The sequence below is a fragment of the Eublepharis macularius genome, chromosome 5 (genome assembly GCF_028583425.1).
Source record: "Eublepharis macularius isolate TG4126 chromosome 5, MPM_Emac_v1.0, whole genome shotgun sequence".
Taxonomy (NCBI): Eukaryota; Metazoa; Chordata; class Lepidosauria; order Squamata; family Eublepharidae; genus Eublepharis; species Eublepharis macularius.
This window is the reverse complement of record NC_072794.1, coordinates 168,679,472-168,705,864: the sequence shown is the minus strand read 5'-3', so window position 1 is coordinate 168,705,864 and position 26,393 is coordinate 168,679,472.

Below are 26,393 nucleotides of genomic sequence, written 5' to 3'. Positions count from 1 at the left end.
ATCTTGGTGATCACCCATCCAAGCACTGGTCTTGGCTAACCTTGCTTAGCTTCCAAGTTCTGACAATATTCTAGTAAGCTGGGCTGTTCACACTGCTGGGGACAACCTACACCTGCACGTGGGTGAAATCAACAGCTGCCTGTACACGGGCTTTCTCTGTGGTGGCCCCTCCCCTGTGGAACAGCCTGCCTGAGGAGATCAGGAGAACCCCCACTCTCTTATCTTTCCGCAAATAATGCAAAACCAAATTATTCAAAAAGATTTTTTATTCAGATAGGAGGGCTATATTGTAAGGATGGAGTCTCAGATGACCTACTAATGAGTTGCCTTACATACTATCTATTGCTGAATTGGGCCCAAATTGGCCTGTATTGGGGCCAAATTGGCCTGGAACGAGCCGTTGCAGAGTGTGGGAGTGCTCCTGCGCTCCACAGCAGCCCAATCTGTGCTGATTTGGGCCTGAATCAGCCCATTTCGGGCTCAAATTGGCCCAAATCAAGCCAGATTGGGCCCACAGGAGTGTGCCACACACCCCAGGATCGAGCCCCGGGAAGCCCGTGCCTCCCCCATCAACCAGGTAAGCGGGGGTGGGGAATAGGGATGGGAGAGGGGGATCCCCTGCCCCCAGCCAGTGAAAGGCAACTCTAGCCCTGTCTGGAAGAAAAACATTACTTTCTCCTCTCATCGTCTTTGTCAACTTAGGCTCAGGTTCAATAAATTAACTCCTGCTGAGTAGAAAATATAACCTCTGGGGAGTGGAGTGCAAGCTGGTTCTACCTTTGTTCTTATAATTTATTTGACATAAAACCTTTAACCGTTTCTACAACTTATTTTCTGCAAATGAATCTTTGGTGGCTCTTTTGTGTGCTCTCTGTCCGGTCAAAATAGCGGTGGGAAAGGGGTTTCTAATCACCTGATTATCAAGTACCATATTATTAGGGTCTGAAATAAATGTCCTTTAGGGATCACAAAGCTATGTATTACCATTCATAGAATCATAGAATCATAGGGTTGGAAGGGATCTCTAGGGTCATCCCTATATATACCCCAGAGGACACTTCATTCTACACACAAAACTTTTGGTGGTCCCCAGTCCCAGGAGGCTCACCTGGCCTGGACCAGAGCCAGGGCCTTTTTGGTCCTGTCCCCAGCCTGGTGGAACGCTCTGTCTAATGAAACCAGGGCCCAGCAGAATTTATTATCCTTCCGCTGGGCCTGTAAGACAGAGATGTTCCGCCAGGCATATGGCAGAGGCTAGGCTGGACCCCCACCGGCCATACTTGACTTGACTTGAAAAGATCTGTCTGCCAACCTATATATCGCTATAGATATGGATATATGGGCCATGTCTGAAATGAAGTAACTCTTCCATCACCATCTGAGAAGTCTTTATTGTATGTAGTGATTTAAATGTTATTGTAACGTTTTATCTGCTTTTATGTGTTTTATGTAAATTAAAATGTTGTGCTCCACCCTGAGCCCGCTCGGCAGGGAGGGCAGACTAAAAAATCTAATCTAATAAATAAATAATAATAATCTAGTCCAACCCCCTGCACAATGCAGGAAATTCATAACTACCTCCCACCCACACAGACACCCAGTGACCCTTACTCCATGCCCAGAAGATGGCAAAACACCATCGGGATCCCTAGCCAAACTGGCCTGGGGAAAATTGCTTCCTGACCCCAAAGTGGTGATTGGCATTACCCTAAGTGTGTAAGAAGGGGCCACGAAAACTAAGCCCTGATGTAACTCTTCCTGCCCTCCCTCTCATGATCTGCCCAAGTTCACAGAATCAGCATTGCTGTCCGATGGCCACCTAGCCTCTGCTTAAAAACCTCCCAAGAAGGAGAACCCACCACCTCCTGAGGAAGCCTGTTCCACTGAGGGACCACTCTAACTGTCAGAAAATTCCTCCTAATGTTTAGCTAAGAACTCTTTTGATTTAATTTCAACCCATTGGTTCTGCTCCGACCCTCAGTAAATAAAAGCTTTTAAAAAAGTTTTTAAATGATTTTATTTAAAAAGAGAAATAGAGAGTGGACAGTAATAACAAAAATAGTAAACCATGCACAATTTAACATTGTTATAGGTAGTAAACAACAAAGGAGTGATAAAAGTACATACAGTAATACAAACAGAATGAAGATCAGTTACATGAAAATAAAAAGCAAAAGGTATAACAATTGGCTAGAGACTATTTCGTCTCTCCATCTCATTACTTGCATATACTCATCACTTTTTATTCAATATTCTAAAATTTTGATTTTACAACTGGTCTACTTCGACAGTAGCCATTCTTCGTTCTTCTTAAATTTCTGCTACTCAGCATTTTCTATTCAGCATTCTAAAATACTGACTTTAGAATTAATCCACTTTAACAGTAGGCATTTTTAGTTTCTCTTAGATTACCAACTCTACATCCTTTGTACTTTACTAATAAGGTGTAATTCGGCTCTCTACTTCTCCAATACTTTAGGGGATATTGTATTTATTATGGCTGATTATTGTATTGTTAATAAGTTGTTCAAATTGTTGTTTGTATAAATATTTGGAAAATTAAATAAAAAGTATTTTTATTAAAGATTACTACCACCTATTCAAAAGAAAAAAGTCTTTCTATTTTTTCTAAAATTCTAAGATTTTTCTAAAATTCTGAGATTCTATTATATGTAAACAAAAGAAATTTTATTATTTATTATTTATTTTATTCTATTTATACCCCGCCCTCCCCACAAATGGGCTCAGGGGGGCTAACAACATTGAAAAATACATTAAAATCACAAAAACATAAAATCAACAATAATTTTTTAAAAATCATTAAAATAGTCCAGGAGCAGGCTATTTAGACAAATATTGGGAGTCCGTATACAGGCATAGCAGATGGCCGAGGGCAGCCCCAGAAAAAGTGGTGGTCTTAGATGGAAGAAGGAGGACACCCTCCTTCAAAGTAAACAAAAGCTTGGGGGGGCCTCCCCTTTTATTGATATTGTGGTGGTTGGGCTTTAAGCAGAAGGAACACAGAGCCGGGAGTAATAGGACAGCATTCAGTCCAGAGAGCCTTTTACCTCAGAGGTCTCCCCCTCAGCTCTCCCTCCTCATCCTCCTTCCCCCATCACGACAGGGTTGTGCCACAAATACAATCAGTGACAGCCCAAACCATATAGTCACAATATCCAACAGAAATGGTGACAGCCAGGTGCTAAACATCACACTAGGATTCGGTCTTCACTCCTGCTCCTAAGGGCTCTGCCTGGCTCTTGACTCTTGAATGGCTTAATAACGTTTTGGAACGTTTGCTCACTCAGTGAAAGTACAGTTTGGTTCTTTAAGACTCTTGAGGAACGGAACAAAAGTACTGCACCAATACAGAGTCCAGGAAGAGAAGAGAAATGAAAGGTGCACTTGGACAGTATATTTAATATATAATTGTAGATCCCCATGTGTTTCACATGCTCCTCCGTGATATCACGGTGGAAACGCACAGAGAGGTGGCTATCTCACAGAGACCCTGACAAAGCAACATGCAAAACATGTAGGGATCTACAATTTTAAATTAAATATAATTTCCCATCCCACCTTCATTTTTTTTTCTTCTCTTCCTAAGCATTTTGAGGGCCACTTGGAAAGCATTAAGATCCCTGAGCTGTAATTTGCACATCTCTGCTGTATTACCTGAAAAAACCAATCTTAGATTGGCAGGTCTTGGCACTGGTGTTACATCTGCAACCTTTGGTGAGTAAGGCATGACTGATGTCCTGCCACCCACACTGGCACTTGTTCGGGAATCGTAGGAGACATGTCACCAAGTGGTATGCCACCCTAGAGTCTATGATACTAGGTGTTACTTTATTTCCAAGAACTTCCCACTCAGTTAAATCATTCTCATAATCTTCTGAGGTTGTGTATGAAAGCATTCTTATATTGGAACACTAAATGCCCTTTGGCCATCTCTCCATCACGAGGCAGCAGATTCTACCTTTAATTACGCATTATGTGAAGAAGTACCTTTCCAGTGCTTGTCTTAAATCCACCCGCCCGTCTATTTCATTTGCAGTGCAGATCAAACTTCTGTTGGTTTGACACCAGTGCAAAAGCCGTGAAGTCCTTCAAGGATTTTTTTGGGATTGTGGAGAGCCAGTTTGGTGTAGTGGTTAAGAGCCGCAGAACTCTAATCTGTAGAACCAGGACTGATTTCCCCACTCCTCCACTAATAGCCAGCTGGGTGACCTTGGGTCAGTCACAGCTCTCTCAGAGCTCTCTCTCAGCCCTGCCCACCTCACAGGGTGATTGTTGTTGTGGGGATAATAATAACATATTTTGTAAACTGCTCTGAGTGGGCGTTAAGTTGTCCTGAAGAGTGGTATATAAATCACAGCATCACAGAATCACAGAGTTGGAAGGGGCCATACAGACCTTCTAGTCCAACCCCCTGCCCAGTGCAGGATCAGCCTAAAGCATCTCTGACAAGTATTCATCCAGCCTCTTCTTGAAAACTGCCAGTGAAGGGGAGCTCACCACCGCCCTAGGCAGCTGATTCCACCTTTGAACTACTCTGACCGTGAAAAAGTTTTTCCTAATATCCAGTCAGTACCTTTGTGCATGTAGTTTTAGCCCATTGCTTTGCGTCCTACCCTCTGCTGCCAACTGGAACAGCTCCTTGCCCTCCTCCAAATGACAGCCTTTCAAATATTTAAAGAGAGCAATCATGTCCCCCCTCAACCTGCTCTTCTCCAAACTAAACATTCCCAAGGCCCTCAGCCTTTCCTCGTAGGGCTCAGTCTCCAGACCCCTGATCATCCTCGTCGCAAACAATCTAATGTTGTGGTGGTTCGAGTTTAACAGCCGATGAGCCAGACACTATAAAGAGCTGGTTCAACAAGGATTGCAGGAAGGCCAAAACCCAAGTTAAACAGGACTATGGACTTTCTAGACACAGATCCAGAGGAGTTAGCCGTGTTAGTCTGTAGTAGCAAAATAGTAGAGTCCAGTAGCACCTTTAAGACTAACCAACTTATTTGTAGCATAAGATTTGTCAGATGCAAGAGCTGTGGCTCTCAAAAGCTTATGCTACAAATAAGTTGGTCTTAAAGGTGCTACTGGACTCTATTATTTTTCTAAACACAGTAATACAACCATCACAAGACATTCATTGATACAAGCCAGAAAGGAATATAAAGCTATGTTGAAGAAGAAAAAGCACCAGTCTATGTGTGAAAAGACTGCTGAGAAATCTATAGGAGAGCCCTAGTCCACCTCAAAGGACTGATATCCCCAGAAATCTCCCAGTTTAAGTATGAAATGTAGAGAAAAGTTCTGAGTATGTTCAGTACTGTCTGTCTTACCAAAGAATAACTTGAAATGGATAGAGATAACTTTTTCTCACTGGAACTTGGGGCCATTCAATTGAATTGATTTAGGACAGACATTGTCAAGATAGTTCTTTTTCACGCAATGCATAATTAATTTATGGGACTCGTAGCCTCAAGACGTGCAATTGCAACTCATAATGAAAGGGACCTTATAGACTGTTGTTGTTGGTTTTTTTGCATGATGTGCCCCTACCATCTCCTTTTTTTAATTTGTGCTTTAAAATGTTTACATCCTACTTCCCAATAAGCAGCTTTATAATCATTTGTAAATAAGTCATAGCAATAAAAAATAAAAACCAGAGCGAGGAAATTATAGCCAGCAACAGGCCTGGAGAGAAATGAACAGTTTTCAACAGAGGTCCAAAGCAGGATAGGCTTAGTACCCGGTGAGCAGTTAAGAGGACGGAATTCCAGTCAAAGGTGCCAACACGGAGAAGGCCCTGTATCTGATTGCTAGCCACTTTGCATCTGAACAGGGGCCCTCCAACCGAATTTCTGGAGAGGATGGCTTTTTATCAGAACAACTGTGATATGCTGTTACAAGTCAAGGAATCTGTCATTAAGGGATTCTCAAACTAGTGATAGGAAAAGTTCAAAAAGAAAAAAAAACCACACATACAATGGTAAGCTGAATTAATATTCATCCTAATGGAAGACTGTCTGTGACTCACTCTGACATTTTGCTGGGACAATAATGGCAATTAAACACCGAGGTAAAAAGATGAGAAGTGTACAGTAATGGCAAAGTTAACTTCTTAACTTGATCACAGTTAAAAGCCTGGAGGGGGGGGAGGCAGGGTGTGTGAGGAAGGAAGTGGGCGTTAATTTAACAAAATGTCATATAGCAGCACTCCTTATTTTGTTTTTTAAAAAATCCATCTCCATTTTGCCTCTGCCAAATGGCAGACCTCCAAACTGTCATGGCAGTTCTCAGAACCCCTGAGAATTTTCTGTGATTTTCAGAATTCCTTTGTGGGGGTGTTTTTCCCCCATTTATAGGAAAGGACTATCAATCAGCATAGTGTAAGGGTTACTGTATTAGACCAGGGCCAAAGAGCCACGGGTTTAAAACCTTGCTCATTCATGAACCTCACGGGGTGACTTTGGACCAGTTACTCTCTCTTAGCCCAACACACCTCAAAAGATTGCTGTAAGGATTAAATGGAGGCTGGGAGAATCATGTAATTGCTTGAGCTCCTTGGCGGAAAGAGATTAAAATGTTAGATAGTTCCCAGAAGAAAGACAAATAAGTGGGTACTAGATCAAATCAAGCCTGAATTCTCCCTAGAAGCTAACATGACAAAACTAAGGCTATCGTACTTTGATTACATCATGAGAAGACAAGATTCTCTGGAAAAGCCAATAATGTGAGGAAAAGTGGAAGCCAGCAGGAAAAGAGGAAGACCTAAAACGAGATGGCTTGACTCAATAAAAGAAGCCACGTCCTCCAGTTTGCATGATCTGAGCAAGTCTGTTAACGATAGGATGTTTTGGAGGTCTTTCATTCATAGCATCGCCATAGGTCAGAGGCGACTTGATGGCACATAACAAACAGCTACCAAAAATCTCAGATCCCTTTCATCAATGAGGTTTGGTTTGCACAAGAAGAAACTGAGTGGATAATTGTTTTTCCTGTACGTCTTCAGAATGTTGGTGGGGTGTTTCTTGACATCCTCCAGAGTGGAAATAAAAAAGTCTCCCAGATTCTAATCTAGCAATACATCAAGGAAAAAGGTTCTAGCCTCGTATTCTCCCTGCTGTTCTGATTTTCAAAGTATATTTTTATTTCAGGTTCACTGGATAACAGTTTCCCTAGCCATACATTTTAATAACAAACTGGCTTGGACAACTAAAGTTTCAATCGCTGGGGAGACGGAGGGCATCTTGCTGTGTTGTATTGCCCAGATGGGAGCTTCTAATTCTATTTCAGCACCATGGACAGCTAAGCAATCTCCATGAATGGTTTCTCGAGAGATGCCCTGACACCTTCACAACCTATTTCTGTGTTTTTGAAAGGGTTCGGGAGTCATGCAGAAGATGGCTGTTGATATTAAATCACAGTTTATAAAAAAATATTAAGCTGATGTTGCAGAATATGTAATGTTGTCATCACATCTCTCTCGGCAGCGCCACCGGGAAAGTATGTGAGGGGGTGATGTTGAAGATCTCAGAGAACGTAGTGATACAGCAGAGTTTATCTATCTGATTCATTTTTATTCTACCATTCCTCCAAGGGCCTTGGGGCGGCTGACATGGCTTCCCTTTCCCCATTTTATCTTCTAAACAACCTTGCAAGGTAGGTAGGTAAGATGAGAGAGCAGGTTACTTAGGAAACTTATGGCAGAGTGGAAATATGAAGTCTTCCAGATTCTAATCAAGCCACTAAATTGCACTGGCTGTCTTAAGGGAAACCTTATTTTCAACTCAGGCTAAGCACGATTCCTCTCTTTTTGTTATCAGAGAAAGGTGATAATGCATTTAGTTGGCACAGATGCAGTATCCTCAGAAGCTCACAGAAGTTCTCAATAATCATTGTACAAAGAAGAGAGGTTGAAAAAAATTAGCTTGCCTACTGGTGTTTATAGCCAAGATATAATTGCAACCACAGACTTCCCAGCTCACATGCATAACCACAATGCCAAAATGTAGAGGCACTTAGTTTGGTTATTTTGTTTTAAATATTATTATTAAATATTAAATATTATTATTTGGAGAGCTGTATCTCACCAAAGGATGGCTGAAAATATAGTACACAAACCATAATAACATATATTTCAAAATATCCAAAATGAAACAATTTTGCTTAAAGCCATGTTTGGAAAATAAAATATACACATTCTTGTGCGTAATATGTTACGTGCTGAGAGACCTGGTGGGCAGTTCTAAGCAAAGTTGGGCCTTTCTACGCCCATTGAAATCAATGAGATTAAAGAGTGAAACTCTGTTTAGGATTGCACTGTAGTTGTGCTAAAGAACTGGGGAAATAAGGAGAAACCATCAAAGAATCATGGATAGAGAGAGGCACTGGTCCAAAGCAAAACCTAAAACAAAAGCCATGAAATATTTTTTATTAAGACCAAACAAATTGCACAACTCAGCGTGCAAGCTTTTAAGATCCCCAAAATCTTTCATCTGGCTGAAAGTTTCAGACACTGGCAATGTTAAAGCCTTTTCAGTTATTATCTGAAATTAGTACTCATTTTCTTTCATTTTTCCTTTCTCTGTTTTGCCATTGTTTTGTTGTCGGTTTTTATTTGTGTGGCATAGACGTTATGTTAATTTTTTAATTTCAAAATTAGTATTACTGGATATATTCACATTTTGTATGTTTATGCAACATCCAAATAACATAAAGTAATATAAATAAATACAATGTAATAAAATGTAACAAAAAGACACTACCAACACCAGTTTAAAACTCAAGTTTTTCTTAACAAAATAAGCAAAAGCTGAGCATCAAAACGACATTAAAGAAATCTGTTTCACAACAAATCTGATGTGGTTTTACCAAGACATTTGGCATAATTGACCACTGCATCAGAGTTGAGCAGAATATAGTCCTTGATTTAGTAGCTGGTCAGTGGCCAATTTCTGGCTGAACCATTTCTGGTTTCTCGGATTCTTGCAAAGGATATTTAATTAGGCTGATGAGCAATTTGACAGGAACTGGTTCAGGAAGGCACTTCTTCAAGTTCTTTGAGTCACACAAGAGCTTGCAGAGGCCACTTGAAATGTTAAGATAGCCTGTGTATGCTATCTCACTTTGAAGATCTAAAACATATTGGTGGACAACAGGAATTCTAGTGAGAGTAAGACACACAATGCAAGATTAAAGTCAGTCCACCTACTTCTGCTAAACAAAATATTGAATGCTATAATAATATTTGAATTGTATACCGCCCTTCAGGACAACTTAACAGCCACTCAGAGCGGTTTACCAAGTGTGTTATTATTATCCCTGTGAGGTGGGTGAGGCTGAGAGAGCTCCTAGAAGCTGTGACTGATCCACGGTCACCCAGCTGACTTCAAGCAGAGGAGCGGGGAAATAAACCTGGTTCTCCGGATTAGAGTCCTGCTGCTCTTAAGGAAGATTGTTCCTCCAAAGCTTCTTGGGCTCAACAAATCTGTCGGGACCTGCCGTAGCCCAAATTCAGCCAAAGAGGAAGAGAAAGGCCACTCAGGGACTGGGGTTGCCAGTGCCACTATACCTAAAGCTCCCTGCACCCCACAGCTTTCAGAAGAAGACTTCCTGCCTTCTCAACTGGATCCAAGGTAGATCATGAGCCCATTGAATGCACCCATATTCCTCTAACACTCCCAGGATCTCCTCAAGGATCTCAGAAACAAATATGATAACGAGCTACAGCTGAAGACCAGACCGGGCAAAGAAGTCCCCGCCTGGCAGCTTAAGGCACCCCACACTCCATTCTAATGAAAGAGAAGAACACGTTCTTGAGATGTCCACTGGATCAAGGATCCCACTCTGGCTACAGGAAAGGATGGGGTTATCAGCTCCCTATGGCCATTTCAACACATCTTTCCCCGTTGCGCAAAATCGCACAAAACTCACAGAACGACGGCATCTTCATGGCGTGATTTCCCATCATGATTCCATTTCACAGTGCGATGATGTGAGTAAGTGTACCATGAAACAGAATCATGATGGGAAATCACGCTATGAAGACACCGTCGTTCCGTGAGTTTTGCAAGATTTTGCACAAGGGAAAGATGTGGAAACGGCCTATATATGCCTTTGTTGGTCCAACAGCTATCTAGCCACGCCTGTGGTAGCCCTGGACAGCTCCAGCAGCCTCCTTCTTGTTCTCCAGCTCCTTCACTGAGATTCTGATCCATTTTTTCTTTGTCATTGCTGTTGTTTGTGCCATTAACCATCCCACATCTAGTAACTCCCACCCAGCTTGGACTACTTTCTCTGCTAGATTATCTAGCCACGGAATCCTCTCTAGCATTTCTCTGTGCTGATTATAAAATCAGCTTTCCTGAAGTTCAGAGTACCCGTTTGACTGCGCTCAACTTTATGTATGTGTGTGCTGTCAAGTCACAACCAAATTATGGCAACCATCAAGGGGTTTTCAAGGCAAGTGAGTAGAAGAGGTCATTTTCTATTGCTTTCCTCTGCACTGCGACCCCAGTCTTCCCTGGTGGTCTCCCATCCAAGAACCAACCCTGCTTAGCTTCCAAGATCTGACAAGATAGGCCTGTATCATGCTGCCGTCCCTCTTATGCACACCTTTGAAATGAAATCCTGCCCTCTAACTTATGGCAACCCCTGGTGGGGTTTTCATGGCAAGAGACTAACAGAGGTGGTTTGCCTTTGGCTGCCTCTGCAACCCTGGTCTTCGTTGGAGGTCTCCCATCCAATTACTTACCAAAGCTGACCCTGCTTAGCTTCTGAGATCTGATGAGATCAGGCTTTCCTGGGCTATCCAGATCAGGGCATCTCTATCTCTATCTCTATCTCTATCTCTATCTCTAGCTCTATCTCTAGCTCTAGCTCTAGCTCTAGCTCTAGCTCTAGCTCTATCTTGATAGATAGATAGATAGAGTTTCCTATAAATGGTGGTGGAGAGTGCCATCAAGTCAGAGGTATCTTATAGTGACCCTGGCAGGGTTTTCATAGCAAGACACTAACAGAGGTGGTTGGCCATTGCCTGCCTCTGCAACCCTGGTCCTCCTTGGAGGTCTCTCATCCAATTACTTACCAAGGCCAACCCTGCTTAGCTTCTGAGATCTGATGTGATCAGGCTCTTCTGGGCTATCCAGGTCAGGGCAACGATAGATAGATAGATAGATAGATAGATAGATAGATAGATAGATAGATAGATAGATAGATAGATAGATAGATAGATAGATAGATAGATAGATAGATAGATAGATAGATAGATAGATAGATAGATAGATAGATAGATATAGTCCTAATAAAACTTCTCTGCTTTAATAATATCATGCTGGTGGTAGAGAGTGCCATCAAGTCATAGCTGACTTATGGCGACCCCTGGCAGGGTTTTCCTGGCAAGACACTATCAGAGGTGGTTTGCCGTTGCCTGTTTCTGAAACCTTGCTCTTTGTTGGAGGTCTCCCATCCAATTACTTACCAAGGCTGACCCTACTTAGCTTCTGAGATCTGATGATATCAGGCTCCCCTGGGCTATCCAGGTCAGGGCACATGTTCACCTTTAGCTTTACATAAATAAGACCAAGAATGCCAGCAAAATGTGTTCCCTTTCCCCTTAAGTTTCCCCTTCCCCCTCATCTTCTCTGTTGGTTAGGAATGGATCAAGTTGCAGATAGCCAAATTCTTCACTCCTTCCTTAACTTTCTGCAAAAGGAAATTGACAGCGAGGCATGTCAAGAATTTATTGGACATTCCTTGCTTAGTGGAGTTTATGTCCCAACAGACACCAGAGTAGTAAATTCCTAATTGTTACTCATTCTTGCCTCCCAGAACCATCTGTTTAGCATTCTGTGGTAGACTCCAACCAGAGTATGGTTTCTATTTCCATCCCCATTTATTTTTCATTCGATGCTCTCCACAGGGTCACCATCTTGGATTTCTCTGCCAAAGACCCTGGAGAGCTGCTCCTAGCAGAGTAGACAATAGTGAGCAAAACGGGCTGATAATGTGACACTATTTGTAATTCCACACACGTTGGATAATGCACTTCCAATCATCTTTATAGATCATTTTGAATGGATTTTTGTGTGCAGAACAAAAAATCCACCTTAAACGATTGATAAAGTGCATTGAAAGTGCATTATCCAACGTGTGCAGAATCAGCCTATGGGAGATTCCACATGATCGATTTTGATCGGACTTTCTGAGCAGTCGTGCTGCAGTGGAGTCATACGAATCCACCGCTCCCCGATTCTACATTAAGGGTTTTGTTTCGCATTGACATTTCATTTCATCATGCTCAAAGTCCATCGTGCGGAATTTGCCACTAGTATAAAAATCGATTCCTCATTGCTTTTTCCGGGGGAAGTGTCGACAGACATGCGTTTTCATTTCCCCCCCCCCAAAAAAGTTGCTACATGTCAACATTGCATCAAACAAACACATCTGATAGGTCAGAGCATTTCCAGCCGATATCGAGGAATGAGTATTGGTTATTGACGTTTGGAGGGAAAATTGTTACCAATGACCCCGCTTTCCCTCTGCCTCAGAAGCTGTCAGCTGTCAGCGAGCAACAAGTAACAAATTTGGCACGTTGAAAAACGGACCTGTTATTGGTCAGCTGTCATTACATGACACAGGATATGTTTCTGCATAGACTTGTAGAAACATTGCAACGTTTTTTATAATTTAAAAAAAACGGGAAGGGAAAGGTAGTGGGTGTGGCTAGAAAACATGATTGGCCAATCAAATTAAGTTGATTTGAAGGGCGGGAGAGAAGGGCAAGGGTGGAGAGAACATCGGATAAAGAATTTCATACGATTAAAATCCCTAATCTGCTGCAAATGGACAAATAAGTCGAGGAAAAGCAGGATGGGAAAAAAACGGACAAAACCTGCAGTGACTTCGAAGCTGCTGCTAGGATTGCCTTTCCTCGAGTGATTCCGCACAGGTTGGATAATGCACTTCCAATCCTCTTTATAGATCATTTGGAACGGATTTTTTCATGTGCAGAACAAAAAATCCACCTCAAACGATTGATAAAGTGCATTGAAAGTGGATTATCCAACATGTGCAGAATCAGCCCACATGTGGAAACATAAAGAAAAATCGAGGTCATTTGGAAGCTGAACAGTGGAAAACCACTAGTGCGGAATCACCCTATATAAGTTAGCTTCATACATTCATATAGCCTTTTTTAAACTACAACCCATCATTCTTTGAGGGGGAGAATACAGAAAGGAAGATTTCATCTGCAGAATGCTAGGAAAAGTGGAAGGCAGTAGGTAAAGAGGAAGACCTAAAACAAGATGGCTTGACTCAATAAAAGAAGCCACGTCCTCCAGTTTGCAGGATCTGAGCAAGTCTGTTAATGATAGGACATTTTGGAGGTTTTTCATTGGTAGGGTTGCCATAGGTCGGAGATGACTTGACTACACATAACATACACACATCCCTCTTTTCTAGACATTAGCCAGAGGTAATTCCCTCCCTTCTTCTAACCTTAAGTCACACCTTGAAGGGAAAGTTTGCGTCCTGTTTGGAAGGATGCAGTGTTGCTTGGCGTTGTTAGTTGCTCCTCTTGATATTCAAGTCGAGTCAAGTTTATTATTACAGTCTGCGACTGTAATATTTGCAAATCAGTTTAAAAAGATATTCAAATCATACCCAAATGATGGCCTTGTCCAAGATAAGCTACAAACGATAAAACACAAAAAGAAACAAGGAAAATCCAAGCAGCCCAACAGCCCGATGAGCTAGCTCAATTTTTGCAAATGCTCTCGACATCGGCTCTCTGGGGCAAGGCCCAGATTTGGGGGGGGGGGACACGAAGCATTAAGAGCCAGCCAATCCTGCCATATTCATCACCTGAAAACGTGCAGAGAAGCTTCAGCTCTGAACACTTCACCACCAAGGTGACAATTAAGAGTGCTGGGCTTTAATGGCCAAAAACAAACCAGTTTACAAGAGGGAACAAATTATCCATTGTAGAGGAGAGATTGGAACAGCAGGGGGAGCCAACAGTCTGCTGAGAGTCCACTCAGGCTTTCAAGAACTTGACTTAAAGCCGCAGGTGAATAACGGCATTAAGGCTGTTCGACGATACCTGGATCTTTTGCGCTGGGATAATATTCCTCCTGCCAAGTGTTAACTGCACATAGCCGTTGCCATAAATGCTCTGGGGGGATCATGGCACAAAGAAAGGCGGTAAATTATAGCCCTGGAAGAAATCGGCTTATCTGATAATTGTAGGGGCTTGCAAACAGGTTAATCTCTGACGGCAAAAAAAAAAATCATTTGGCAGCCCCCAGCTTGCACTTTGGGGAGTTAACAGAATAAAAGGCAAACATGCCAGTTAAGGAATGTGAAGGGTGTTCTATAGAATCTTTTCAGAAGACAGAACTTTAAAGAAATGGTTACTGTAGCTTTTTAGGTGTGATAACTACCCTTGATTTGCCGATCAAGGCCATTTCACAATTATATGGAGCTAATCCTGGCCCCTGATAAATGTGCCTAAATAATACATGCAGGGCTTTTTTTGTGCCGGTATGCATTGGTACAGCTTGCCAGGACCACTTTCTGTCGGCTTCTTTGCAAAGGGGCTGGCAGAGAAGGTCACAGGTGAGTCTACAGAGAAGACACCACAGAGTATATTATCTGCCCTGTCACCTTTTCTGCGGTCCCACCTTCCACCTTGCAAAGAGGCCAGCAGAAAAGGAGGCAGGTGGGACTGCAGAGGAGGCAAGAATGCAGCTGACATACTGGCTCACCCAATGATGATGACATGAATGGGCATGACAGAGTATAATAATAATAATAATAATAATAATAATAATAATAATAATAATAATAATAATAATAACGACAACGACAACGACAACGACAACGACAACGACAACGACAATGACAACGACAACGACAATAATTCACTCTTGCCCACAGCATCTCTTCCCCAAAGCAAAGATCCAATCCTAGGTTTCCTTTAGCTCATTGGAGTGGGATTTGGTTCAGAAGAGACTCCCGGAAGCAACTCCTTTGAGTCCGCAGAGAGCATCTGTTGAGACGCAGCTGCCTCCATCCTAGGAGGAAACTTGGCTTGGAACCTCCCAATGCTTTAAGACTGGCCTCCATCCACATGGTTGTCATTTTGTGATGGGGCCCTCTACCTGTTCTCCAAATCCAAAACTGCCCACAGGATCAACAAGGTTAAGGACCATATATTTAAAATGTATTTAAACATCTAAAAAGAACGGTCTTCCTTCTCCACGTCTACCTGTCTCTTATTGTGTTGGCTCCAAATTTATCCTGAATCAAATTTAAGAGCTGGGCTGTTTCCGCACATCCTTATAGGGACGGCCCACTCACAGAATGCTGACGGCTTTTCCCCAGGAATCCAGACGTCTCCATTTGCAAAACGGTTGCAAGCCGTTTGGTTTCTATTTTTCGGCACCTTTTCTGGGACTGCAGGAATGTACGGTCCCAGAAAAGGTGCCAAAAAAATGGAAACCAAACAGCCTGCAACCATTTTGCAAATGGAGATATCTGGATCCCTGGGGAAAAGCTGCCAGCATTCTGTGAGTGGGTCGTCCCTATAAGGACGTGCAGAAATGGCCTTGATTTGGTGGGGGGTGGGGGGCCAGAAAGGTGGTGCTCCAAGCTCATCCATCTCATCCTCGAAAGAAAAATCTTTTGCAACAGGTATTTGCAATTTAAGCCAGTTCACATCCCGAGAATCTTACTTTCTTTTAAGAAGCAACGAACTCCTATCCATCTAAATGACAAATAAATTATGAGGCTGAAGACGAAAAACTTCAAAACGTACCCAGCCCCTGTGCTGCTGAGCAGAGTTTAGCTCCATGGCTCTGTGACTGGTTCTTAGGAACTCTGAAAGCAAATTAAGCCCTGGAAGCTGAACCTGGTGAATTGACCCGGCACCTCTAATTTCTCTGTCCATGACATTAAAAATAGCTTGTTGTGCTTTGGGCCAGGGTGTTGCACCAATTGGCGCTTGGAGTTCTTTCCATTACTCATGGCCATAACATGCCAGGAATTTCTCCTGGACAGGCACCCTTAAATGGAAACCATGTAAGAACGCAGCTACCTGACATTCCCAATGGAAGCTGCCTGCGTAACCCACACAAACGAATTAGGTTTAAATTTGGCCCGTGTCAGAAATGACGTCTTTGAATTCTTTTCAGCCTTGTAGCGTAATCTGCTCCTCTGAATATATTGTGATTCACTCCAGCCTAGGGAATTGCTGCAACAATATGATGCTTTTCTCGAACTGTTGTGCGTAGCTCTGATGCCATTGATGCCTGAGTGAAAGCACCAGGCGTTGCTAAGGAAGAGAACTCGGCCTCTTACAGGCAAGAAGCGACCTGTTCCCAGGTTACTGCCGTTGTCAGAAGTACTAGATAAAAGCAAAGCAGAGAGCCTCAAATGGTTATCATGGGAACCACCGAGATTTGGTCACCTGCTTATGAGCAAATCCCACCTTCTTTGATGGGTACAGCAGTACAGGCAGGGCTTTTTTTCAGCTGGAACGCTATGGAACGGAGTTCTGGCACCTCTTGAAAATGGTCACATGGCCGGTGGCCCCTCCCCTGATCTCCAGACGGAGGAGAGTTTAGATTGCCCTCTGTGCAGCAGCTTGGAGGGCAATCTAAACTCCCCTCTGTCTGGAGATCAGGGGGTTGGGACCACCAGCCATGTGACCATTTTCGCCAAAGGCGATTTAAACTTTTAAAAACTCATCCCTTGTTCCAGCTGACCCAAAGTGACGTCATTGTGCGGTCCTGAGTTCCACCACTGAGTTCCACCACCTCTTTTCCCAGAAAAAAAGCCCCGAGTACAGGGGTATCGTGATAAATTTGAGCAGTCAGCATGGGGGGGGGGGAATATCAGCCACAGGATTTTTTCACACAGGGACAGGATTGTGAGGTTTTCCCATTGCTTACGAAACTGCCAATATGGTGCAGAAACAATGGGACATCTTCTGCGCCAGTTTCCTTGTAGTTTTGTTACCCTGTATAGGTGGTCTCCTAATTAGTTGGGGAAATTGGCTTAAAGGAGACAATTGAGAGGGGTAACTGGGATTCTCTGCATATTTTTAGGGGATTATTCCCTTAGAGAACTCTCAAATAAGTCAGGCAGATGTTAAACCGGAAAGTTTATTTATTAAAGAGAAATAAAAGGGCAAATGTACAGAAATCATACACAGCACACATACAAGGACTCTACTTCTTAACAGCATCAAACCTAGAGCTAGGGTTGCCAACCTCCAGGTTGGGTTTTGAGTTCTCCCAGATTTACTATTGGTCTCCAACTAGACTTCCAGGGCATGACATTTCGAAAGTCAAAGCTCCCTTTGTCCTGTGAGAAAGGGAGCTCTGACTCTCAAAAGCTCATACCCTGCAAATCTAGTTGGTATTTACGATGCTGAGTATGTAAAGTGTCGTCGTCGAGTCACAACTGACTTATGGCAACCCCTGCTGGGGTTTTCAAAGCAGAGATGGTATGCCATTGCCTTCCTCCGCAGAGTCTTCCCTGGTGGTCTCCCTTCCAAGTACTGAGCCTTTAGGGTGCTACGGGGCTCCAAATCTTGCTCTTCTGCTACAGACCCACATGGCTACCCTCCTGAAACTACTAACCTCCAGATGACAGAATCAATTCCTCTGGAGAAAATGGCAACTTCGAAGAGTGGACTCTATAGCATCCTACCCTGTCATGGCTCACCCCCATTGCATTGGGGTAAACTCTTCAGATGGCAAGGAACTCCTGCCCCGAGATGGGCACAGGCCTTTCTGCACACTCTACAGGCAGACTTTCTGATCCAAGCAAGCTGGTCTGTTTGGTTTAAAAAAAATAAATTTAAAAAAAAATTTAAAAAAAAGCAAGCTGGTCTGGACTCCATCCCCAAACACAACAGGCCAGGAACCACCTGAGGAACGCTGCACCCCATCAGCACCTCCCAATGACCTGGAACCACTGCAGGAACCCTGCCACAGTTCCACACCCAGAGTCTTCCCCAGTGCACCGGGATAATAGATGAAGGAGGACCAGGGCAGAGAAAGGAACCCAACAAATGGACACATAACGAGCAGCCTGGGGTCTGCCTCTCTCCGGTATTTTCCATGAAGATGACAGGTAGTTCTTGGCAGGAGCTGGGACTTTATCCAGGCTGTCAGGAAGGGTGGGGGTCCCAGCCTCTTCTATAAGCCTGCAGAAGTTTAGAAGCATTGCAGGTTCAACAGTTTACATAAGGTTGGTGGTGCCTGTCTGCTGCAAGGTAAAATATATCCCTGCTGAGCTCCCTCCCATCCTCAAGCTCCGCCTCCTCAAGCCCCACCCCCAAATCTCCAGGAATTTCCAACCCTGGAGTTGGCAATCCTACCCAGAGTGTATAACCCAAGTGGAAATGGTCTGTATCATAATGTCTATATTTTGGTGGAGAGATTCCTTAAGTCAGAGTTGGCTTATGGCGACTCCTGGTGGGGTTTTCATGGCAAGAGACTAACAGAGGTGGTTTGCCATTGCCTACCTCTGCAACCCTGGTCTTCGTTGGTGGTCTCCCATCCAATTACTAACCAAGGTCGACCCTGCTTAGCTTCTGAGATCTAATAAGATCAGGTTCACCTGAGCTATCCAGGTCAGGGCATCCATCACTTATGACATACAAAACAATTCCCTTTACAAAGCAGAACAGGAGACCTGGCACAAAAGTCTTGACTTGCATAAGGGCAGCAGATTGTAGAATTCACAGAGATCTTAGGCTCAGAATCCCAGTTTATTTTATGCTTTAGATTTCGCTTGTTCATAGACCTGACTCTGATGAACCACCTGGGCAGGGGCCCTAAATTTACAGCGCAATCCTAAGAAGTGTTACTCTAGTCTAAGCCCATTGAAATCAATGGGTTTAGATTGCAGTAACTCGTTTTAGGATTGCACTTTAATCTCTTCCTTTCTCATGAGCTGGTTGTTCCAAGAGTTTCTTCGAATCCAAAGAACTCCATTTCCAGGGAGAGATGGAATGGTTTAATTTAGAGTTGCGGAGCTAAAAGGAATGAACCCAACAAGACATCTCCGCTTGCTTGGCAACGGCAGCCCTCTGCGTTTGTTAATCAGGGAGTCATTTATTAGGCCACATGACTGCTGAGTGATCTATCACCAAAGAAGAACTCCGCTCTTTCGTGTAAAATTAACTAACCAAGGAGCTGCTGACTGCGCGGTGGACTCGTCCCTGGCTTGTAATTACTTCCTCTTGCCTTTAGACGTTTAATAAAAAAGAAATCACATTTATCTCAACAGGGAACACATTAGCCGGTATCTCCTTGCAAATGAAATCTTCCGTTTCTGTCGGAGAGGAGCAAGGAAAAAAGATCCTGAGGTTATGGTGAATAGCTCACTAAGAACAACAACACTCTGTAGTTGCCGAGAAACAGGAAAATTCGGCATTTTGAGCCCTGAAGTTTGAGCAGAAGTTGTCCATTGACAGGGGACGAGGTCAAGGTTTGGCAGTAAAACACATGCTTTTGAGGCAGAGAGCCAGGTCTTTTTTTTTTGCATGAGCAATTTCCACTGCTTTTGGCCCCAAACCTCTTTGGGTTTTCTTCCAAATTCTGGACGCTCAGCTCCCCCTTCAGATTTCAATATGGCATTTCCAAGATTTCTCTTCGGATTTTCTGCCTGGGTTTATCCCCCGATGTTTTTCTTGATGCAGTTCTGAGCCGGCTTTTTCAATCATGCCATTTGTTTTTTCCCCTCCATCCTCTGTTCTGCCCTCCTGTGATGCCCATGTCAACGTTCACACCTCACCTCTTAACCCTTGACACTGTATGGAAATGCCTGCCCTTGTCCTTGCCAATGACTGTACTAATCTCACACTATGTAATCCACCTTAAGTCTCAGGTCCAAGATACAAGTGACAAATGACACTTGAACAGCAAGTGAACAGACTCAAGTGTATTCCTCCCTGTTCATTTGCGCTCCACTTGATCGCGTAGTGGAGCAAGTGGAGCGCAAGTGAACAGGGAGGAATACACGTGTGTCTGTTCACTTGCCGTTCAAGTGTCATTCGTCACTTGTAGCTTGGCTCTCAGTGAGAAAGGTGGACTATAAATAAATAACATCGTGGCAGTGCAGACACAAACAGTGCAATCCTAAACAGGGTTACATCCGTCTAAACCCATTGAATTAAGAGGGCTTAGACTGAAATACCTCTGTTTAGGATTGCACTGAAAAAGACAGCACTCATACCAGGATTAAAAGCGATGCAGGGAAAGGTTGGTGGCCAAACAAATTCGATCCTTAAGGAGCGAAAACTCAAAAAGAGAAGAATACATTGTCTGTGCAGAAAAAGGTCCAGTGTGGGGCAATAGCTAGCATGGTGGAATAGGGCCTGGTAAAACTGCGTTTGAATTCCCCCTCTGCCACGGACATTCACTGGGTGATCTTGGGCCCATCACAACCTCTCAGCCTAACCTACCTCACAAGGCAGTTGTTGTGAGGATAAGGTGGAGGAGAAGAAAATGATGTGATCAGCCATTTCAAGTCCCCAGGAGGGAGAAAAGCAGGATTTAAATAATAAATAAGACTGCCCCAAATGCCAGGGTGGTGTAGTGATTAAAGTGTCAGATGAGGCCTGGGAAGATCTGAACTCAACACCCCCCCCCAATCTGTCAGGGGTGACCTTGGGCTCCTTCTTTTCAGCATAACCTACTTTGCAGGGTTGTTGTGAAGATAAAATGGAGGAGAGGCGATCCTTATACATTATGCTGAGCTACTTTGGGGGAGGGTGGGATAAAAATGTATAGACAAATACAGTTTCAGTTCCTGGTATCTACAGCAGTGGAAAAGAGCAAGAGTCCTGTAGCACCTATAAGACTAACAAAATTTGTGGTAGTCGTATAGGTGCTACAAGACTCTTGCTCTTTTCCACAGCTACAGACAGACTAGGAGCCCCATGGTGCAGAGTGGGAAGCTGCAGTGCTGTAGCCCAAGCTCTGCTCACGACCTGAGTTCGATCCTGGCGGAAGCCGGGTTCAAGTAGCCGGCTCAAGGTCGACTCAGCCTTCCATCCTTCCGAGGTTGGTAAAATGAGTACCCAGTTTCCTGGGGGTAAAATGTAGATGACTGGGGAAGGCAATGGCAAACCACCCCGTAAAAAGTCTGCCAAGAAAACGTCGTGATGCAACGTCCCCCCATGGGTCAGTAATGACTTAGGGCCAAGCTACAAGTGACAAATGACACTTGAATGGCAAGTGTATTTCTCCCTGTTCACTTGCCCTCCACTCAATCCACTTGCCAGGCAAGTGTCTTTTGTCATGTGTAGCTTGGCCCTCAGTGCTTGCACAGGGGACTACTTTTACCTTTACCTATAGACACACTAACACGGTGACCCATCTTGGGGCCAAGCTACAAGTGGCGAATGACACTTGAACAGCAAGTGGATTTTGTGGAGCGCAAGTGAACAGGGAGAAATACACTTGCCGTTCAAGTGTCATTCGTCACTTGTAGCTTCGCCCTTGGTATCTACAGGTGAAGGATCTTAGGTACCAGGTGTTGGGAAAGGCCTTTCTCTAAGACTGGTTGTAAGTCAGATGGGAGGTAATCCTGAGATAGACAACCCAACATCCTGACTTGATACGAGGCATTTTCAAGTCTTCACAATTCTATGGAGAAAGCGCAACCTCATACCATAAATATTATAATAATATAATAATAATATTCTATTTATATACCACCCATAAGGACAACCTAGCATCTACTCATAGCGGTTTACAAAGTATGTTATTTTTATTCCTACAACAATCACCCTGTGAGGTGGGTGGGGCTGAGAGAACTCTGAGAGAGCTGTGACTGACCCAAGGTCACCCAGCTGGCTTCAAGTGGAGCAGAAGGGAATCAAACCAGGTTCTCCACATTAGAGTCCTGCCGCTCTTAACCACTGCACCAAACTGGCTCTCACCATGTTCTCAGTCTCTTAAGTTTTGCCTTGAGTTTCAGTGAGAAAGGCGGACTATAAATGACGTAAATAAATAAATAAAAATGTAGGACTCTAAAGGTGAAAACTATGGTTGCATCCAAAGCTCAGCTGTATGTCCTCGATGGTAGATTTTGCCTCCTGGATGGGAGATTATCTGCAAGAATGAAAATACAGAGATGCCAAAAAGAATAAACATCACGCTGCGGATTGCTCCAGAGGCTTTTCTAAAACGTTTCTGTCACTTGAAAGGGAAGAGGGAGAGAACCATTCTCTCAACTCCGCCCGCCTTTCATAAAGAACTTCTTTTCCAGAGGAGGATTTGCAACTTTGTGGGGAGGATTGCAGAGGAAGCGGGAGGACGACAGAAAACAAGCAAACAATAACTAGAAGCCATCATTAGCCACAGCGTTGGGAGCCGTGGGTTAAATCCTGTTCAGTGGTATTTGCATAAAAGCAGTGATTTTCCAATTACAGGAATCAAAAGGCATTTTTGATCAGAACAGCAGTTGCCACCCTGTTGGGGGGTGGGGAGAATCACATCTATCCTTCTGACGCATATTGTAGGGATTTGGGACTCGTTTCGAGCTGCCTGACGCCTTGAAATAATAAATGGTTCCTTCTCTCTTATGGGGGTTCATATTTCCCCTTTGGAAACAATGACACACTCCATGATCCTAGCTATAGACTACTTTTGATGCCTTTAAATATCTCATACAATAGTTTCTGGAAGTCATCCTACGTGCTCGTGTGAGTAGGAAAGCCGTTTCAGAATAAGCAATGCAGATTAACTATTAAATAGGGAAATGTGCTTATATGAGTTGGTCAGAGAATACTTTTAATGAGTTTAAGTTTTCAGGACCAGGGTGCAAACAGTCTAGGAATACTAAAAAGAACCTGGTTTCAGGTGGGTAGCCGGGTTGGTCTGTAGTAGAAGAGCAAGATTCGGGTCCAGTAACACCTTAGAGACCAGCAAGGTTTCCAGTGTTTATTCCCAGACCCTCCCTCTGTTATCTTTGGGTCAGCAAAGAGCCCTGAGACAAAAGAGGAAAGGTCCTGCTCTTCGAAAGGAAAAGGAGGATCTGGGGAAATTACAGGTTGGTTTGTCTGTCCTCAGTAACAGGGAAAATACTATAAAAGATTATAAAGTGGTCTGTTTGTAAGCATCTTGAAAACAATGCTAGAGAGGCCGTGGCATGGACCAATGGCAGAACATTTGCTGGGGCAGGGGAGAAAGTGGATCGAGAGAGAGAACCTGGGCGAGGACAAGAACAGAGGGTGACTCAGCAGATAGATAAATGACAGGGACATTTACCAGTTCGGTGCTGCACACATAACTTGGGTTTAGACTGGAATAACTCTGCTTAGGATTTCACTGGAAGAGGGTAGAACTGACTGATTTCTCTTTCCAAAGTGTTTTTATACAGAAATGATGTTGGATTCCTGGCTTCAGGGAAAGAGAGAGAGACTTTCATTTCATCCTCTACAAGAAGAGCAGTTCCTGGTTTGTTGTGTATGTGTGTGTGTGTGTGTGTGTTTTTAGAGGGTTGCTATGTTATCTCTCAGGCTGCATTTTGCTTCGACATGCTGTCATATGAGTAGACAACACAGCAAACGTGAGCTGAAGACAAGTGTCACACTTCCCCCTTCAGCCACGGTGATAAGGAGTGTCACTTGCTCGGCAAATATTTTGCTTGCTTACGCTGGACTACAGACAGACAGGAAGAGCAAAACATTTGTCATGCCATCTTGTGTATGTTATGTACCATCAAGTTGCCTCTGACCTATTGTGATCCTATGAATGAAAGACTTGCAAATCGTCCTATCGTTAACAGACTGGCTCAGATCCCGCAAACTGGAGGATGTGGCTTCTTCTGTTGAGTCAAGCCACTTCATTTTAGGTCTTCCTCTTTTCCTGCCGCCTTCCACTTTTCCTAGCATTATTGACTTTTCCAGAGAATCTTGTTTTCTCATGATGTGATCGAAGTACGATAGCCTCAGTTTTGTCATTTTAGCTTCTAGGGAGAATTCAGGCTTGATGTGATCTAGTACCCCACTTATTTGTCTTTTTGGCTGTCCATGGTATCCGCAAAACTCTCCTCCAGCATCACATTTCAAATGAATCCATTTTCTTCCTGTCGGCTTTCTTCACCGTCCAACTTTCACGTCCATACATAGCAATGGAGAGTACCATAGTTTGGATTTTCTTGATCTTGGTTCCCAGAGAGACCGTTTTATCTTTGAGGATCTTTTCAGGCAGTAAAGTGCATCCCAGAGTCTGGTAGCACCCACTTTTATACCTTTCGAAAGAAGGGGAAACAGGTAAACAATTTTATTTACAGAACAATGATTACATGAATATATAAACAGTCCAGTGTAAATTACACGATGTTCAAACATGACGGATTGACAGGTTAAGTTCATATCTGCTTTGGGTCAAATAACATAAGCGAACCCTGAAGACTCCAGTGATCTCTAAACATGATTGGGAAAGGATATACCCAAAGCTTCTCTCTCCACGAGACGTCTTACATGAGAACATTCAAGTGTAGAGAGACACAATGTTAGCTGGGAAGCATAGTTTAGAAAGATAGAGCACAAGAGCTGGCAAAGATCGCTCCTCAGAAGGTTTGCTAATTTCCTCTTAGCTCCCAAGGAGACATTTTATCTTTAAGGGTCTTCTCTAGCTCCCTCACAGTTGCTCTTCCAAGTCTCAATCTTCTGATTTCTTCACTGCAGTCTCCCTGTTGGTTGATGATTGAGCCAAGGAATAGAATATCTGGGACAATTCCAATGTCCTCATTGTCAACTTTAAAATTGTGTAATTCCTCAGTAGTCATTACTTTTGTCTTCTTGATGTTCAGCTGTAATCATGCTTTGGCGCTATCTTAATGTGAGCGTAATCAGTAACACAAGACACAGACACACCTGAGCCAGAAAGGGTTAGCTACAAGACATCAATGATGAACAGATCTGAGGCCTCTCCACAACTTTTCTCTTAAAAGCAGCTGCCATGGGAGAATACCAGTTGGTGGCGGCAATTTTTCCCTGTGCCATTTCCCCAGTACAAATCACACACACCCCCAAGCTGCTATGAGCCCCAGTGGAGAAGGGACAGGCAATTTCCTGCTCAAGCTTTAAAAATGCCAGCAATGGAGTGCCTTATTTAAAAACAAAAAAAAGTGCACAGGCGAGGGGAGATAAACCCTGCTCCCCCCCCCGTAACATTTAACCAAGATGCACCTCATTCCTTCCGTCATTGTTTTCCCAGCTTGGCCCCACTTCCACTGACAATCTAGCCAAGGGGGGGGGGGGGAATGCTGAAAGAAATATAAAACAGCAAATTAAAGTGTGAGAGAGGACAGAGTTTAGCTCTCCTACCTGTGCGTTCTATTTTTTGTTTAAAAACAGAATACTCTCTTTATTATTAGATGATATTTATTTATTTCTCCACCTCTGAGGCATCTGCCCCCACATCGCCTGCAACTGAGAATCTTAATTGCCCGTCAAGAAGGATCTTTTCTCCTGCTAAACTAAAATCTGGCAGGTAAGATTCTTGGGGTGAGAGTAAAATCCCAGAGAATTTCAACTACATTAGGGGGAGGAAGGGGAAAATCGATTACAGCCAGAAATGTTTTCCCATTGAAACCACTAATAAAAAAGAAGCAGACATATATTACCTATAATAAGAAAAAATAATACAAAAATGTTTTAAAACGAAAACGAAAAGTGAGGTTACAAATCCTCGGAGTTAATGCACCTTGAAAGATATTCGGGCATAAATCTCCAAGACACAAGAGTGATTTTATAAACCTATGTCAAGGCTGCCTTCCAGTATGGGCTGCCGCAAACGAGGAATTCCTACTTTCCTTTATAGACTGCTGCTGTTCTCCTTTATAGGCTGCAAGGCCGATGCAGGCAGCAATTTCAAACGGAGATTCACTGGGGCATCTCAGACTTGTATAATTGCCCTTGTTTGGTTTGGTAATATATAACCCAAATAGCACCTGTTTCTTTTCTCAGCAAGGTGCTTCCAGGTGTATGAAGGAGTGGATCTACTTACTCGGCCAATATACTGCTGGAGAAACATGTCAAGCCAATTTGCTCTTCTGCATTGCCTCTTAATCTTCATGTACTAAAGACTGTTGGACTAGCTTTGCCCCCCTCCCACACACCCTCTGGCATGGAATGTGATAAACATGGGTGTTGATTTAACTGCAGTTTCTCTTCCACGGTGCTGATTTGTTTTAATGAAGACAACCGATGAATGTACATCCTTTTTTCCCCCAACCTAGAAAGCCCAAACACTGGAACAAACCAGCCGTGAAAGGATTGGGTGGCATGAAAGCTTTGCTGTCCTCATTTCTGATGTTCCTGTCGAACGTGTGCTTTGCAAAACAATTGT